General features: G+C 39.4%; 1 protein-coding gene across 6 annotated transcripts in view; it reads right to left on the bottom strand.

Annotated features, from left to right (window-relative positions):
- Positions 1–16,918, bottom strand: part of PEAK1 (pseudopodium enriched atypical kinase 1) — a 110,441-nt gene that overhangs the window by 50,303 nt on the left and 43,220 nt on the right. For 4 of the 6 annotated variants that reach the window (XR_014184872.1, XM_082061172.1, XM_082061176.1 and 1 more), the window contains 2 exons: positions 8,912–9,075; positions 1,171–1,262 (listed from right to left, as the gene is read on the bottom strand). The gene's annotated coding sequence lies outside the window, so the exon portion shown is untranslated. Of the gene's footprint in view, positions 1–839; positions 980–1,170; positions 1,263–8,911; positions 9,076–16,918 lie in introns of all 6 variants that reach the window. The other 2 variants (XM_082061174.1, XM_082061175.1) reach the window with 2 other exon arrangements.

The following is a 16,918-nucleotide window of genomic DNA, read 5'->3' as shown; positions in this document are numbered from 1 at the left end:
AGCAAGTTGTACCTTTAATGTTTTGTCATGGCAATTGAATTCTCTTTTAATGTGCTTGGAAAACATACCATTGTAAACCACTGAAACATAAACATGCTCAATGGAGGCTGTGGCTATGTGGTCTATAAACACAGTGAAACCTGTCGTAGTTCTGTATTTGTATATTTAATGTTTAATGTTACAAGCCACTGCTCAGCTGTGCCTGCATTTTGCTTATGGGACCACGCAGCAAAATCCCCCGCTGGAAAACAAAACTGAAGAAAGGGAACTTAGGTGGGAAGGGAAGGAACTGAATGAGTCCCCTTGGCCTCCCTTTCCTGTGGCCAAGTGCCAGGCCAGGCGCACGGGAAGGAGAGGGCCGGCCTGTGGGAACTGCGGGAGGACAGCTCATCAGCTCCCTTTGCTCACAGCTGGTTACTAGGCTGATTTAACTAACACCAAACTACAGTGTGACTCATGGCTAGAGCTGAAACAGTTAAGGACATACTGATTTGGGTAACAGTTACTTATCTGTTCAGCTGTTTTTCCAAAGTCATCACAGTAAAGTTTCAAGGAAATTATCTAGATACTGAGCATTAAGAGACTTCCTTTCAGTCAATAACCAGAACCTGTGATTCTAAATGCTATGCTTGGAGAATATAAACTTTCACAGCAGCAGTTCAGTAAAGTTCTTGTTGAAGTAGCAAAATGTATATTAATTCTCTATTAAAAATGTAATCCAGGGCACAAAGGAAAATTGAAGGAGTTTACTTCAGCACACTAAATAAAATGTATTTTCTCGTGCGTATATTCTACGCTTCAGATTCACAACACTGAAAGTGCTCTTATGCACTAATTACCTGTGTTTGAAGAATGATTGCTCACATGCAGAAAGTTGAGTAGCAACACTTATGACCACATTGTAAAAACATTTTCTAAATGCAGCTCAGAGGTATCTGCACAGCCACTGCTGGAGATGCCTGTCTGAACAGATCTAAATCTGAAAAGAAAATGCAGATGGATAGGAAGGTAATCAGTAAGAGACACAGGCAAGTATCACTACCTATGACAATATTTAATAAAGGAGGAATTTAACTTGCACACCTTTATCAGCTGTTTGGTTTTTTAACTTGCTTTAGGCCCTTGTGTTTGTAAGACATTCGCAAACTGAAATTAAGTGAAGATGCTCACCTTCATGTCCCCTCAGCGATTCTCTTGCACTGGCTCTGCTGTTCTCCTCACACCCCTGCACCAGCTCAGCTTTCAAACTGCAGCAAATCAACCTGCAGATGGGGAGGAAGAGTCAATTTTTGCCAGGTAGCAAGCTGAATGGGCTCTCGAAGGCAAGCAATGAGCACCAAACCTTCGGCCCCAGGGGCCACAGCTCTGCTCCCCCCTGCACCCCCAGAGCAGTGGTCAGTAGAGACTGCAGCAGGTGAACAGCAGCGAGTTTGATGTAGGCATCATGGCAACACAGATACTGTTTGAAACTCTAGGGCTCGCATTGACTTTCTGCGTTGCATAAAGACTTTCTGTTCTGCTCAAGTCTACTTTCAAAAGAATACTCCAGTCACCTAAAATTACCAGAGCAGTCTGTCACCACCTCTGCGGCAAGGGTCACGTTAGCATCATTCTTTTGTCCAACAGATTCCCTATGGCCAAATGTTTGCCTTGGGAACTGTGAGTAGCTCAGGTAAATCACAAAAGACATGACCTTGTTTTACCTACTTTCAAGATACAAGCTAGTGTATTTCATGTGGGCAATTGGCTGGTATTATCTATTCGAAAATGCTCTTCGAAAGACTCAACCATGTTGTCTTTCTTTTTTTGCAGAGTTCCTAGCATGTACCTTCCACATTGGACACCACTTAAATACCAACGTGAAATTTTACATGCAAATTAAACAAAAGGCTATTTCTTCCCCTAAGAAAGTAATAATTTGAAAACTTGCTAGTCTGGATGGTGAGTTGACACACAGACGAAGAGGCTGCACAGAGCACAGGTCATGATGACCCCCGTACTAAAGAGAGAAAACAAGATGCTGAGTGTTTCCTGAAGCCAGGACATCCATAAAAGCGAATGCCAGTACTGCAGTCTAGTAATTCAGCAGCCTAAGGACAAACAAAAAAGGAGACTTACTTCAACAAATTAGATGTGATATATCACACTTTTAATGCTGTATCCCACAGCTACTGAATTACTGAATTTTCATTGACTGTTGTATGTCACATGCGCTCCTGATTTCCTATCCAAGTTTCTTCCTACACAGGCTGGTGGTCTCTCATTAAGATGAAGATTTACAGAGCACAGACTTCAGAGTTTATAGAACCCACTGTGCTTTCTAAAGATCCACCTTTTCTTCTAATCAACTGAAATAACACTTTTTGACTATGACTCCTGGTGGGTGGTTTTTGGTTTGTTTTTTTTTGAGATTTGCAATGCATATTTCTTGGTCAGACCTCTAAAGATGTTGCTGTGAGTTATCTGTGCAGCCTCTCCCACTATTTGCCCCCCTTTAATTCTTTGAGGTACAAGTACTTTTATGTTACAGGAAATGAGGACAACAGAAAGCTGCAGATCCCATGAATGTAAAAACTGTCTGGAAGGCAAGGAACAATTCAGCCCTAATTACAGCCAGCTGGAGCCTGCTCTCTTTGCAGTGATACTTAGATAATTAACCAAATACTGACTGAAGCAAGACTCAAGTATGTCACTACACTCAGATATTCAAGATTAATTTTTGTATCCATGACTGAAATCAAGCTTAATGGTTATTCTCAGCTAAACTCTTGAAAATCAGTGACAAAGACATACAGTTAGGCAAGGATTATTTTTCCTTCAGTGAGCTTGGTGCTATCTTTCTTTAACTGCAGAATAAATGTATTTTCCATTAAAAAGGCAAACTGATAAATTTTAATTAATTTTATGTCCCTTTAATACCCATGAATTCAGCCAGTCAAAGTCGTAAATTTAAATACACTGAAGCCACAATACTGATGTAATAAAAACCCTAAAATCTTTCAATAAGCATTACTACAGTAACACACATTTATTCCTCACAGTATGCCATCTTTATATTTGTGGGTGTGTGTTTCTTCCTAAGTCAGCTTTATATGGAGGTTGAAACCAAACAGTACTATGCCAAAAGTCAAATATACAGATTTAGCTGCCAATACTTCGACTTTGAAACCATTATAAAAGAGGATGGCAGATAGTGCTCAAGAAATCCGAAATGTTTGGAACTCTAAATTGCTAATGCATGCCTTCGTCTGCTTGTAATGAAATACATATTAAATTGTTGGGTACCTGAATTGTATTTGCAGCAAAAATAAAATCTGAAAGAGAAAGTTGGAGCAAACAAGAGAAAGTTGTGCTCCCAAGTGGTATTTTCAGCAGTCCTTTCCCTCAAAATATGGACTTGTAGATAGATTCAGTCCCCTGAGTGGTTATACAGCTGGTCAGTGCTGCACTGGCCAGGAGAGAACATTTTGTCACTGCTTTTTATCAAGCGCACCCTCCTGTGACTTTCATTTCTGGTTATTAGCTCCAGAAATCTACTCTGGAAAATTAGAAATATTTTAACCTGGTAAAGATGTTTGTAACAACAACAACAACATACCTGAAAAGTTTTTGGTAATGACACAGTGCAATAAGAAATACAACTAACCAATAATTGTTAGATCTTGTGTAGGGCTACAAAGAAGAAAAACATCACACATCTCAGCAGCATACTTACATTGTTCTTAAAAAAACTGGGTGGGGAGGCAAGAATCTAAAGAATCTGAACTAAGGATTCTTTTCATTTTGTATTTTATTTGTCCTCACACCTTATCTAGCATTGAGAAAGAAACAATGCCAATTATGTTTGCACGTCGCCTTCAGTAGGAAAAGTCTGAATTTTGTTAAATATCCTCAGAACGCCACTGTAATGTAAAACACAAAGCGTCACCACAACAGTGCAAGTTGAAGTGTAACCTGCAGTTTTTCCTCTGGAGAACATACGCAATTTTTATTGCCAGAAATGGAAAATAAGGAATGGAAAAAAAAAAAAATGCAAAAAAGAAACAGGTTAACTCAAAGAATGACAGATAAGACGTGGCTGAAAAAGAAAGCAAGCCAGGTATTTTTGGAATTATTTTGAAGTCCGTTAAACCCCGTACCTATTCACCTTTGAGGCACTTTTGCTTAAAATATATATGCTAATGTTCATATTTAAGATCGCGATGATTGGGCTGAAAAAAATCCTGCTTCGCAAGAACAAAGGAAGACAGACTATGCATCATCAGCAACTGTTTCTGCAAGCATTTGCAGAGAGTTATACCGAAGGGAGTTATGGAAATTCACATTTGAAAGGAAAAGTTGCATTCTGGACAGATGCTAAGAAACCTTTTGAAGTGGAGAAGCCTCCAAATATTTCTATTATTTGCTGCTGAGAGGCAAGAGAAGAGCTGTTGCTGAAGCAACCCCCTGTATGGGGTGGACGCTGCAGTGTTCCGGGGAACTGGGCTCTGCCCAGGCCTGGGGGACGGCGGTGCTGCCTGCGCTGGGTGGCACACCAGCAGCTCCCAGTGTTCCCAGTACGTACCCCTGTGACAGCGGGAAGGAAGCGGTTCCGCTGTAAGAAGTGAGGCCATCCTCTCCTAGCGTAGCGTGCAGGCTGCTGTCCTTCTGTTTCTCAGGTATATTTTTAGATGCGGGTGCTTTCTGTTCTCTCATTCTCTGTGCTCTTAATATTAACCGACAGGCCAGAAGTATGATATTTACATAATCGCCTATATGCCATTTCCTAATAGGGAGAGTATGGAGCTAATGTACCCACTTTGATTTACAGGTTGTAGCAAAAAAATAGCACCAATACTGTAGACTGTAACTCTTGAGTATCTGAACAACACTTAGAAAACAAAAATCTTTTTATGGCCACTGCACACACAATCTTTTCCAACTCAATAAGGAAGTTATTCTTATTCATACAAAATGATTTTTGCTTGCAGCAGGTTCAAGTGTGTTGATTATCTTTTTCAACCCTAGAAGCTGATCATTCTCTTAATTAGCAGGATCTGAGATGTGTTGTTTGGGTGGCGGTGTGGTTCCCCCCCCCCCCAAAAAAAAAAGGGAATGCGTTTCTTGCCAAGACCACATCACATAACAACAGGCTAGAGAAGGATGAAAGAACCCAGCATGAAAAACACAATCTAATTATCACTAAATGAGCAGCTGATAAGTGAAATTACAAAGTAAAAGACACTAGTTTGATGTGATGGAAATTAAGGGATGGTGAATTTGTTACAAATACTGAACAACTGAAAACTGGAGACCTCCCCATAGACAAGGCCTCTTATCTACCTGTCACTGGAAATTCACTGCTCCCACAAACAGCAACCTACCCTCTAGTCACAAAAAGCTAAAAGATCCGATACCCAGCAGCAGAGCTGTTTTGATGAAAACTACAGGAGCCTGTTCGAAATGAAAAGCAGCACCAGTTCGGAGCTTTACACATTTATGAGATGATTTTTCCATTTTGCCTGTCCTGGTTATTTGAAGTTTCCAGGGACAGCCATCACACCAGCATGAATTTAACCAACACAAGCATCAGTCTCCTTTTATCAGATGAACAGACAAGGACAATATTTTTAATGTACATGCGATGGGACTGATTTAATAGATAAACATAAGTAAAAATGGAGACTAATGCAAGCTAGTGAAAAATCAAACTTGCCCTTTGGAAAGAACAGCACATAGGGACATTTAATAAATATTTTTATGTTATTGTTGCTTAGTTTGTCAATGTTTCCATTTTGAATCACCATCTTCAGTCACTTAAACCTCAGCTGAAAAAGCCTGACTGGACCTGAAAAAAGACCAAGCTGGGTCTCAAGGGAAGAACAAAGTCTTTTCTTCTTAAACCTGCACCCCCAACTTGAGCACATCGTGAATTTACTACCTTGAGCTACTTTTGAGATGAAGCCAAAAATCTTGGGTTTTGAATCTTTCTTTTGTTCATATGTAATTGAAGTTAAATATATTACCCTATCTCTTCCCTGGTTTAGCGACATAATTCTGCAACTCCTGCAACCCTGATGGGGGAGGCAGCCACATGTTCTGGCCAAACAGAACACAGACCACAGGGCCTCTGCTCCCACTGCATTTTCAAACTGTAAGTACCAAGTAGTTGATACAGCAGTTGAAGTTTGGCAAACTGTTCAGGAATGCACAAAGGAAATGCCATATAGAAATGTAAAATCATTAAAATAATATTTTTATGGTTATTATCTTAAAAATGCATTAAAACAAATAGCCCCTCCCTTTCTTCTGCAGGTACCAAGCTTTATCTACAGTGTACATCAGTCACACCAGACTGCTTCAGTGCCAGTATTTTATGTTCCTTCCTTGCTCTAGTGCCAAGCCAAAGAGAAGAAACAAAGGCTGGTGTTGTTCCTGGAAGAAAAGAGGTTCTGCAGGATTTAGTGGGCACTATCCTTCCACACACACATAGGCTTGCATTCTATACAAGTTAACCTACGCAAACATGTTTGTAGGGTAAGGTCTTTTCAGTGGAAAGCGTCCCTACAGAAATGTGCATGGGTACTGCAAGTGGGAGAGGAGCCTGGTAAGAGTTTCAGAAAAATTCCCTCTGATGGTCCATGACTGTGTGGCTGGAGAACAAGGCAGGCTGGTGAACAGAGGTGCGTTCAGCTGCCTACAGCCTTCCATTGTTACCGAGGAGGTGGTGACTTCCTCAGCATTGAATCTTTCCCCTTATTTTGCTCTTCCTTCCTGATGACAAATGCACTTTTTATTATTCTAACCAATTCAATATTACTTTTAGAAATTTTATCACTCATTTAGATTTCAGTCAGTGAGTCAAGCGGAAAAAATGTGTTCTCAAGCTGAGAGAAAACCCTCCCATTTGAAATCCCTGAGCCAAGAGCACCTCCCATGCAACATCCTCCAGCTGTTCCCAGGGACAGACACAATCTGCTCACAGGGCACCTCCCTGGTTCCCACCTGGGCCACTCCAGAGCATCTCTGGCAGAAGAAGACCTGCCCACAGCAGCCCCTGCTTCTTCCCAGGCCTCCTGCCGCTCCGCTCACCCAGCACTTCTGCAACTGCACAAACCTCTCAATGTTCAGCCTATTAAGATCTTCCTGTGCCCCAGCAGAGAAACCTATCACATTGCATTGTTATTCCTGTTCCAGGGCCACTGATTGTCACTTTTATCAGCTAAATAATAGTCATTTCAATACAGCAACAATTATGGGAGCCTATTTCCTCAGCTGAAGCCATTATCCCTGGCTGATTCACAGTTACTGCTGTTTTGACAAAGGCTGGATGCATGAAGTTGCTCTGCCAGCCAACTGTGTGCAAGGTAACAAACAAAACATCACCTTTCACTTTTCTAGGAGTTTTTCCTCTAAAACCATGATGGCTGTGAACTATTTGTATCTTCTCCTAACCTGCTGAATAAAGACACACCAAGGTGGTACATTTTCCTTCGTAAGAATAAAAGCTTGTGAGCAGTATTGCTTTTTAACTTGTGCCATTAATGTTTCTGGAATCTAAAGTATCTTACGGAAATCTGAAAGGACATTAAAGTGCCCCAGCTCCACCACTTCTGCAAAATAAAGACAGAACTTGAACTGTCTTTTCCTCTTGTTCTTGTTAGACATGTTAGAATTAGAGATCTGTACATATAAGTGAATGCATTCAAAATGTTCAAACAGTTCTGCCAGTCATGTTTTAACACATGGGTGGAATAAATACCTTACATGGACTGGTAAAGCAGAATGGTTGTACTTGTAAGATTCAGAAATGCAGCACTAATTTTCCTACCCAAAGTCACATGAAAATACTGTCAGACCTGTTCCCTCTCAAGAACAGACGGTAGTATAAGAAGGAACCATTAGAAGTATCTGAAAAATTTGAATTCTTAACATTTTTGAAATTGTAGCAAACAAGAACACAACACATACACATTTCCTTTTTTATTCATGCCAAATGGAAGACACATGGAGATATGTCATATTTGATTTATGCACTGACATTATTATTTACCATCAGTGTAACCAAACTAAGGAACATTCTAGCGTACACAGGTTCAGCGAGGCTTTGAGAAGAGTACAAAGAGCTTTTACCTTGTTCTCTCAAAAGACATCACGACATCATCTTGGACTACCAAAGGTGTGGCAATTTCCACCACTTTCCCCCAGCTCCTTCTTAAACCTGCTGGTTTTAGTTGTTGGTTATACCTCATCCGCTTGTACAAAGGGACAGAACCACTTTAACTTTAAAAAGTAGCACATTTTTGTATTCCTGACTGGCACATTGACCTGGCCAAGACAATAGGTACAGGTCTCAAGTATAAAAGTATTTTACATGTTCCATATCCAGTTATGAATGGATGAAGGGCAGAGAACAATATAAGCAAGTAAGAAGAGCAAAGGAGAAAATGGAAAAAAGAAAAGATATTTTTGAGAAAATGTTGATAATTAGCATAAATGAACCACCTCCATAGTGTGCTACCTGTGTCCTTTGTATGTTTCAGAAGTGACACAAATTACTTAACATGTAAGTAAAAACAGATACAGAGACGCTTCTACAACTTGTTCTGAATTGCAGTTTTACCAGGCATTTGGAAGGAAACCACTTCCTAACAGAGTAATAGCAAATCTAATTTGGTTTTTCCATAACAAAGAGATAGGACAAAACCTCAAGAAGAAACTTCAACTACCAAGTAAACCATCAGATACTAAAATTTCAACTTCTTGCTAATAAACGAAGCTCTCAAAATTACAGATTGATCCATCATTTGGCTCTTGTAAGATTACTCTATTTAACTTCTAGTAGCAGTAAAACAATACCCTCTATAACCCATATAAATTATCTTATGATACTGTATTAGAGAAATAAAAATACGTCAGAAAACTTAGTTACCGCTTAAGTTTCAGGCATTCCATCCATTTTAACGCCAACAGTTGCCTTTGCAAAACCTTCTGCAGCTACTGGCAATAAAACCTGCTGAAAATTTCAGAACTTCCTACTTCTCTAGGTAAATTCTCTTCACCTCCTTCTCTTCATGGTCAGGACAGCAACATTTTCTGTAAAAGAAAGACAATGATGTTATTTCAAAGATTTTCAAATGTGATTTATTGTTCATTTTCCTTCTCTAGTGACCTCCTGATCTCTCAAATGCTACAAGAGCCACACAGAAGGACACCTGAACTGTTTTCAGAATTCTGGTTGCACAGCTGGCATGCTGGTCTCTTTTCCTTCTCCTTAGCATTCAAGTTTCTTCTCTGAACCCCAGAAGCATACCGCTGCAGTCTCCTTCCAATTTTATCTGCTAGACACACCACTAGCTTTGCAATAAAAGCACGGGTTGGGCGCACATGCTGAAGAATAGCCTGTAGAAGCTAGCTGGTATAATTGAGAACTTTTTCTAGTAAAAGGAACAGGCAGTCTTAGCAATTTTCTTATTTTTAATTGCTATTTCTGAATAAACTATAAGGAATGAGCCAGGAAGAAAAAGAAAACTACCTACATACACTACATGTTTTAACAGAACAAAAGCACACAGGTTTGTGTCACTTATGTTTGCATGTAAGCAGTTCATGGTGGTTAGACCTTCACTCCAGGTTGCTCAGATAAATAACCTTCACCTTCATCCAGCACAAATGAGCAGTCAGAGACATTTATAGGCATGTTCATCTCCTACCAGAGCCCCAGAGGAGGATTTGCTGGTTTTCTGACAGTGTCCAGGCTGTGCCTCTAATGTTCCCTGAGGCCTTTTGAGTTGCTCAGGGAGACAGTGCTGTCTAGTTATTTTGGGGTTTTGTTTTGTTTACCTGCTACCATGACTTCAGTTATGGACACACTTGGATTAATAGATGACAAAGTCTGTGGAAACACAGTAAACACAAGTGCCCAAAGAAATTATTTGTGTTATGAAAGACACAGGTAACATGGAACAAAGCGCTTTGTAACTACTGTGAAAAGTAATCAGAGCCTGGTGAGCACACACAGGCTGTACAATGGCAAGACAGCACTGAGGAGCATGACAAGCAAAACCATCAGCTGCTGAGCAGCAGAAGCAAAATGCCTTGACAATGATTATCACAAAATATTTTTTGAGGACATTTGAAGAGGAGATGCTGAAATCGCTTTGCAGATGAGTAGCAGCAGGCGAGATGAATAAGAGGCTTCATAACAGATGCTTAAATGTGCTTAAAAATGTAATTAATGAGAAGGGTGAATACCTTCCTACTGAAGACAGATAAAAGAATAGCCACTAATTTAGTCTTCAATTTGTGGCTCATCATCTAAATGGAGATAAAGTCAAGAGTGTACTCTGAATGGTGAAGATTTAATGTTTTCCCCCAACCTGCCTGAGAGTTACTAACCAACTCACTTTTGCAGATGGGATTAGCCAGAAATATGATGTAGTGGAAGAAGCAAAAGGAGAACAGAATGCTGTGAAGCCTCCAGAAAGAGTGCTGAGAGAATACCACAGTCCTTAGTTGTCTGATAACCTCATTCAGCAGCAAATTTTTTTGCAATTCATAGAGTTATTTTAATTAAGAAAAAATAGCCCTGAAGAACAGAGAAATCAGCAAACGCTTCCTGGCATGGAACAGCTGCAGCAAGCATATATTTAAAGCCTCTCAATAGGTGATGTGTCTGTGTAAAATTTTAACCCCTTCTAGAACATTTCTTTTCTCTCTAGAAGAGCGAGGGCCTGGGAACTCTGTGGATTTAGGCAACATGCTCTGTTTAAAGAAGCCGTCCTAAAATCCTGCAGACTTTGCACAGCAGTAGTGAAGGTGTTTGCTTGCCAAGTGCACTCCTAACAGCTCTGGCACTGCTGGGGATGACACCCATTCACTACCATGGCTTTATACAAACCAGGTGTTCGGCGGCTCCTGAGGCACATTTAGGTGTTTTTTAGAGTTGCCGTTACATTATATTTTATAGGTGCCACAGAAAACATTTTATCTCCAACGTAAGCATATTGCATATTAAAAGACAGCTAAGTCAACGAGTGGTAGGGAGATCATATGTACAGTTGTTATTGTACTCAAAAGCAGCATACCTACCTAAAGAAATAAAAAGCAATTTGCTACTCAAAAAGATAAAGGATCAAACTTCAGCCACTCAATATTTACTTATGTTTCAGTGCTCAGTACTATAGATTACAACAGTTGAAGTTAATTGATAAAGATGACATGAAATCTTTCCTTTTAGCTGCTACTCTATATTTAATAGACAATTAACATGGATAGAGCAAATGAAGATGCAGATAAATCCCCCTCTTCATATTTTTTTCTCCTTGGCTTTCCACAGAGGCTGCAGGCAGCAGAAACTCAGTATGAAAAGAGCTGCCATGTGACTCAGTCCCACACAAGCTGTGCTCACCAAACAAAGAGCGAGGAATGCTAAACAAATGAATCACAAGCCTTTTCTGCAAAACATCCCTTACTTTCTAGCAATTGCCAATGCTGGGAGCGATCCGTCCTGTCAATCAAGAGTGACAGCCCAGGAATAAAAGGGCACCTCATTACAAGATTAGTAACAGAAGTCCACATGTCAAAAGCCACCGTACACGTTGTGATTGCTGACTGCATAAGGAATCAAAAACCGAAGCAAATCCACAAGGAAAGAAAGCTCCGATTTGGGAAATATTTTTCCTGTGAATGTTGACTGCAAGTGAGCTCTCCATGGGCTGTGAATAACTGGTGATGCTCTAGCATTCTGTACATTGCCTGATTTTTATCCTAGGAACTACTTTTTGCTTTCAGATGGCTATGAGATTTGTCAAGCTAGTAGAATTCTGGCAACACTTATGCTGTTTAATGTATCAGCATGTTGGTATCTTGGACACAAAAACCTGTAAAAATACAAAATTATAAATATGCACATTAGGTTCTCTTTTTTGTATGATACAGTAAAGAGAGGGGAAACAGATTATTTCCAAACTGACTGTATTGGCAAAGCATCACACAGTATTACAGGGTCAATATCAACAACAACAGCATTTAATTAATCCATGGGATTTCCTTCACTGCAATCTCACAGGCCTCCTGCACACAGTGGATGTGCGACAGCTTTGCCAAAGAGGCTGCAAGAATCACTGCACAGAAAATACTGGTCTGAAGAGCACAATTCCTGGAGCTCCCCTGAAGTGCAAGGGGATGTCGCTGTCAGCTGTGACTGCACATGTGGGCTTTGAAATCGCCATTGCCCAACCATCCATCAGGTAATACAGAGAGTAACAAGGTCCTCAAAGTTGTCTCCTTGAAGAAATGCTGCCTACAGACTACATCCACTCTTAAAAAAAGGAATGAATCAGTACAAGGAATGTGCCTTCCTTTCCAGATACACTTACGTTTTTAATATAAATTCATAGATATACAGAAAAGACTCAGGAAAAGGGAGTTTAAAAGTAAAAACTCTTTTACTTTTAAAAACATTAAATATAGCATGAATATATTGTTTAAAAAATAGAACTGACTCACGGAGAGAAAGGAAGTACTTAATGACTTGCTCATGCTGAAGGACTCTTAAAAACAAGTACCTGTTACTCATGCATTTGCAGGATTTGCTACTCCTGAGCTACTGATTTGAAAAGCTTTTGACACTGTGAGATGAAGACACATCCCAAAGGGCTACCATGTAGGCTGACAGTCTGTGTGCTCTCAGAACACTATGCCTGTCACTGCAGAAAGGAAAGATTAACAAGCAGGGAAAAAAAAAAAAAAAAAAAAGCATTAATTGCTTTCATTCTGGAAATGAGGTGAAAATAAGGTTCTCTGCCCAGCAGAACCACCAGCTGTCTTTTTTGTAGTCTCATCATCCAGGCACGGGTTAAAACCAAACTGAGTATTTATCTACTTACCATTCTGTAACCACATCCAGCTGACCCTAAATACAAACAGGAAATACATCTTATAGCTGAAGTAGCCATCCTAAAAAGCTGGAAACAATTCACTATAATCCAACTGGCTTTCTAGAACACAAAATTGCCAATTGTCCCTGAAAGTGGCATCAACTTGGGTATATGCATTAGGAACATATTTTCTCTTGCCAAATAAAATACCTTCTCATGAGCTCCTAAAATGAAAACCCAATATATTTAACACAGCATATCTGAACTGAAATGGTTAAAACCAAAAAACAACTACATTCTCCCACCAAAGAACTCCAGTCACATCAATAAGAACTAGTGATCCAATTCTGAGACCTCCAGGGACTATCCAGGCTCTCTGCTGCATCTTTCCTACTGCAATTTTTACTCATTAATTTTTGGCTTAATATTACAGACATAACATTATTTAATAAGAGGAGAAAGTCAGAAGAAAGAAGACAGAAGTTACTACTAGTCACCCATCCTTATGAATGAACCATGCAGCACAAACTTCTTCTAGATTAAAGAAATGTGGTTTATTGCATCTTGGAAGAGATTTTCAAGCTTAGCCAAAAGAAACTTATTAAATTTCACAAAAAGCTGTACAGTACTGTGAGGGAGGCTATGGGAGACAGGAACAGAAGAAGCACCTGTCAATAAAGCATCATTTTTACTGTTCTTTATTGTAATAAGAAAAAATTCCTCTCTCAAGAGTTACTGAAAGTCTAGGTTTTAATGGTATTCCACATTCATAAAAATCTTAGGAATATCTAAATGTGGCTTTGCAGAGGAGGGCTCTTGGCACAGCAACAGAAGCCTCAGGTAACAATATGGACATAGATACAGGAAGAAGGAAAAATCAGCAGTACTATAGCAACAGGAAAAATTGAAAGCGACAATAAAAGCCACACCCAACCCCAAACCCTCAAATGGCTGTTTGTGCAACTTTCTTTCACAAACTAAACCCAAAACTTGCACTGGGATTACGCCTTGAATTTCAATCCACTCCCCCAGCCACCCCCACACTCCTTTGCTGTTTGCTGAGTTTTATTAGAACCATCTGTGAGATCCTCATCTTCCAGTTTCTTATGTCTGTTCATCTGGCAGCTGCACTTTTATCATCTATTTTAAAAAAATCTTTGTTTCAAAGTCATTGAGATAGAGGGTCTTTGACAGGCTAAAAATTATCTCTAAAATCAACAAAGAAATCACATTGTGTGCTGTGCTTTACAGATTAAAGGGGAAGAATGGAAGTTAGAGAATATACATATTTCTAATGGGAAGATAAATGAAGGTTTTAGGGATCAAGAAAATTTTACCAATGTAATTTATCTGACAAAAGCCACAATCCACTGAAGTACTGTAAGTTGCCACTGCAGAACGGTTTCAAAACCATCATTATAATAGGTTGACTGAAGGGAAAGAAATGCAGAAAAGTATTTCCTTACAGCATCTTGTTGGCAGAAGATAAGCAGGAGGAGTGCTAAGAGGACGAATGTTGATGAAATATAGTAGCAGAGTTTAAGTGGTTTTATGTATACATTATATGACTATTACAAGGTTTTGAATACAAGAATAATGAAGTTTAGACTTCCTTTTTTTTAAAGTACTTCAATCTAATTTTCACAGCAATATCCTGTACTCACCTCAACATAGATCCTCAACGCTCTGTGTGTTTGTATACACACATGAAGTTACACAATTGCACAAAGTACAATGTGCTTTGCAGTCCTGTCCTTCACTTTATTAGCCTGTGTGTGCTGCTGCTTCTTAACCCTCAATCTTTCTATATAACCCTCCTAAAACATATTTGTTCACTGCTATGTACAGATATACATATCACCACCACACACTTCATCGTAACAGGATAACTTCAGCCTGTGGCCTGTGGCATACAGCAGGGCACACCATCACCGATGAAAAATGGCAAAAACCCTTGTGGCTTTACTTTCTTCTGATATTTTTCTCCTCCACAGTGTTACTGCTGAAGCACTTGCGTACCTGCACAAGAACAGCACAACCTTCACTTTTAGGGGACTAATAGAGAAAGACTTGACTTCTGGATTTCTCCAAATCATCTCATAAAACATTTTTAATAAAGAAAATGCACTTCAAGTATCAACACAAAATACTCAAGTTTTTAACATTTGAGGATCAGTACTTCTCTTTGATTGATAATATTAAGAACGTTTTCTTTCTTTTTCCACTGCAAATAAATGTTTTGCTCTTCCCATGTTTTTGCTATTTAAAAGGTAACAAATACAGAAAACACTAAACTGCCACCAAGTAATGGTTGGTTGTGTGTAAACGTGAAGAATCTGAGAAATTAACTGGACTTTAAAAATTTCCCCAGAGTTACCTCAATATTAGAAATAACTTTCTTTACATATTGAAAATTACAGTTAATTCTATAAACCGTATCTGAGACCTGCACCCTGTTGCCATCTCTCCTGGCGTTCTGGCTCTGTTTTATACAACTACAAGCCTGTGTCTTCCCTGACCAAACTCTCAACTCCTTGTTTAAACAAACGACATCATTTAAAATTTCTCAAGTACTCAGATTTGACAAGACTTGAACAGTTTCACACACTGAGATTTGCCATTTTCTTCCCACCCTTTCCTTTCACTCATTAAAAGAAAATCCACATGTATTTTCAAATAATAGTATAAAAAAAGAACTGCTCTCGACAGGTGTCCTGGAATCTCTCAGGAAAATTAATGAAATAACCACAGAGTGTCTGTGTGACCAACTAGGAGAAGATATTTTTATTTAAATACCTAACATTACTTTTGTCAGCACATACTTCACTGGCTTATTAGCCATTTTGGTAAAAATAAGATCGCTTGTGAAAATAAGAGCTTTGAACAAAACCAAAGTTTGAGATAACAAACTTCAAATTTATCTTCTTTTTCCCCCAAAATTTGAAAAATGTCATTTGGATTAAAAAAACGCCACAACCTCTTACAGACCCTCTTTCCAGTTCACTTTTGATCTCTACAGAATACACACATTTATATAAACTAGAAACAACAAAAAAGCAATTTACAGCCCCGCCCCCCGTATACCCCTTTCTTAAGGTATCATGAATATATTTAGCTGAAATTGCAAAGAAAGGAATGCTTGGGACCTTAAAAATAAAGTTACACCCTGCTGCAAATGCCATTGGTTTTGCTCTTGAATACATAATGTTGATTCTCTAGTTGCAACTGCATGAAGAAAGATGTGAAATAGCACTGTATTTCCTGATGGAACTCCAGGCCTGCTACTAACAGGTGCCTCCGACTGTGGCTGCCAGCTTCAAATCCCCTCCCTGCAGCACCAAACACTCACGGATGTACAACAAAGGCTATCAGAAAATCTTACTGAATTGTGATATGACGAGAAAGCAGATGGAATGCATGCATGGTGTTCTCCTTACAAAATCTGGTCATACAGACTGTTGCAGACTGAATTTCCTGCGAGAAGAGAGCCTGCTTTAAGCCTGCTGACCAGGTTAATACTCCATACAGAAGCAAATGGATGGTTCCCAGCATCAGGGGACTTGGACAAACTTTTGTACGGCTGCAATTTGAGTACCAAAATAAACACATAATGAATCCTAACACCTCTTTCTTGGGCATATCACTTTCAAAGATATGGTGGGTTAACGCAGCACCCCACAACCTGTTTAGCTTGTAGGGACTGTCAATTATGCTGCATGCATCCATACTGCTGAGCCAAGATGCAGTTTGTTCTCTCCTTTTGCTAATGTGGAGAATCCATCTCTCTTGGTCCTGTGTGTCCTTTGAACCAAATCACAGACAAGTAAATACATCACCAGCACTTAGAATGTGAAGCAATGTGGCAAGAAGCTGGAATATTTTGACTGACCTGTAGCACAGACTTTATCAGAGCATTCACTATTTAATTATGAATAAATATATATATTAAAAAAGAGCCATTCTGAATTGCGTGTTTTTAGGGATGAACGTTGATGGTTCTGCCAGAAAGGAATCTTGATTTATCAATCCTGCTATTTCCCTGGCTCATCAAACACAGA

The sequence above is a fragment of the Streptopelia decaocto genome, assembly GCF_964273445.1.
Source record: "Streptopelia decaocto genome assembly, chromosome: 9".
In the NCBI taxonomy this organism is placed as follows: Eukaryota; Metazoa; Chordata; class Aves; order Columbiformes; family Columbidae; genus Streptopelia; species Streptopelia decaocto.
The sequence above is the reverse complement of the archived record's forward strand: the minus strand, read 5'-3'. Positions and strand labels throughout refer to the sequence as shown.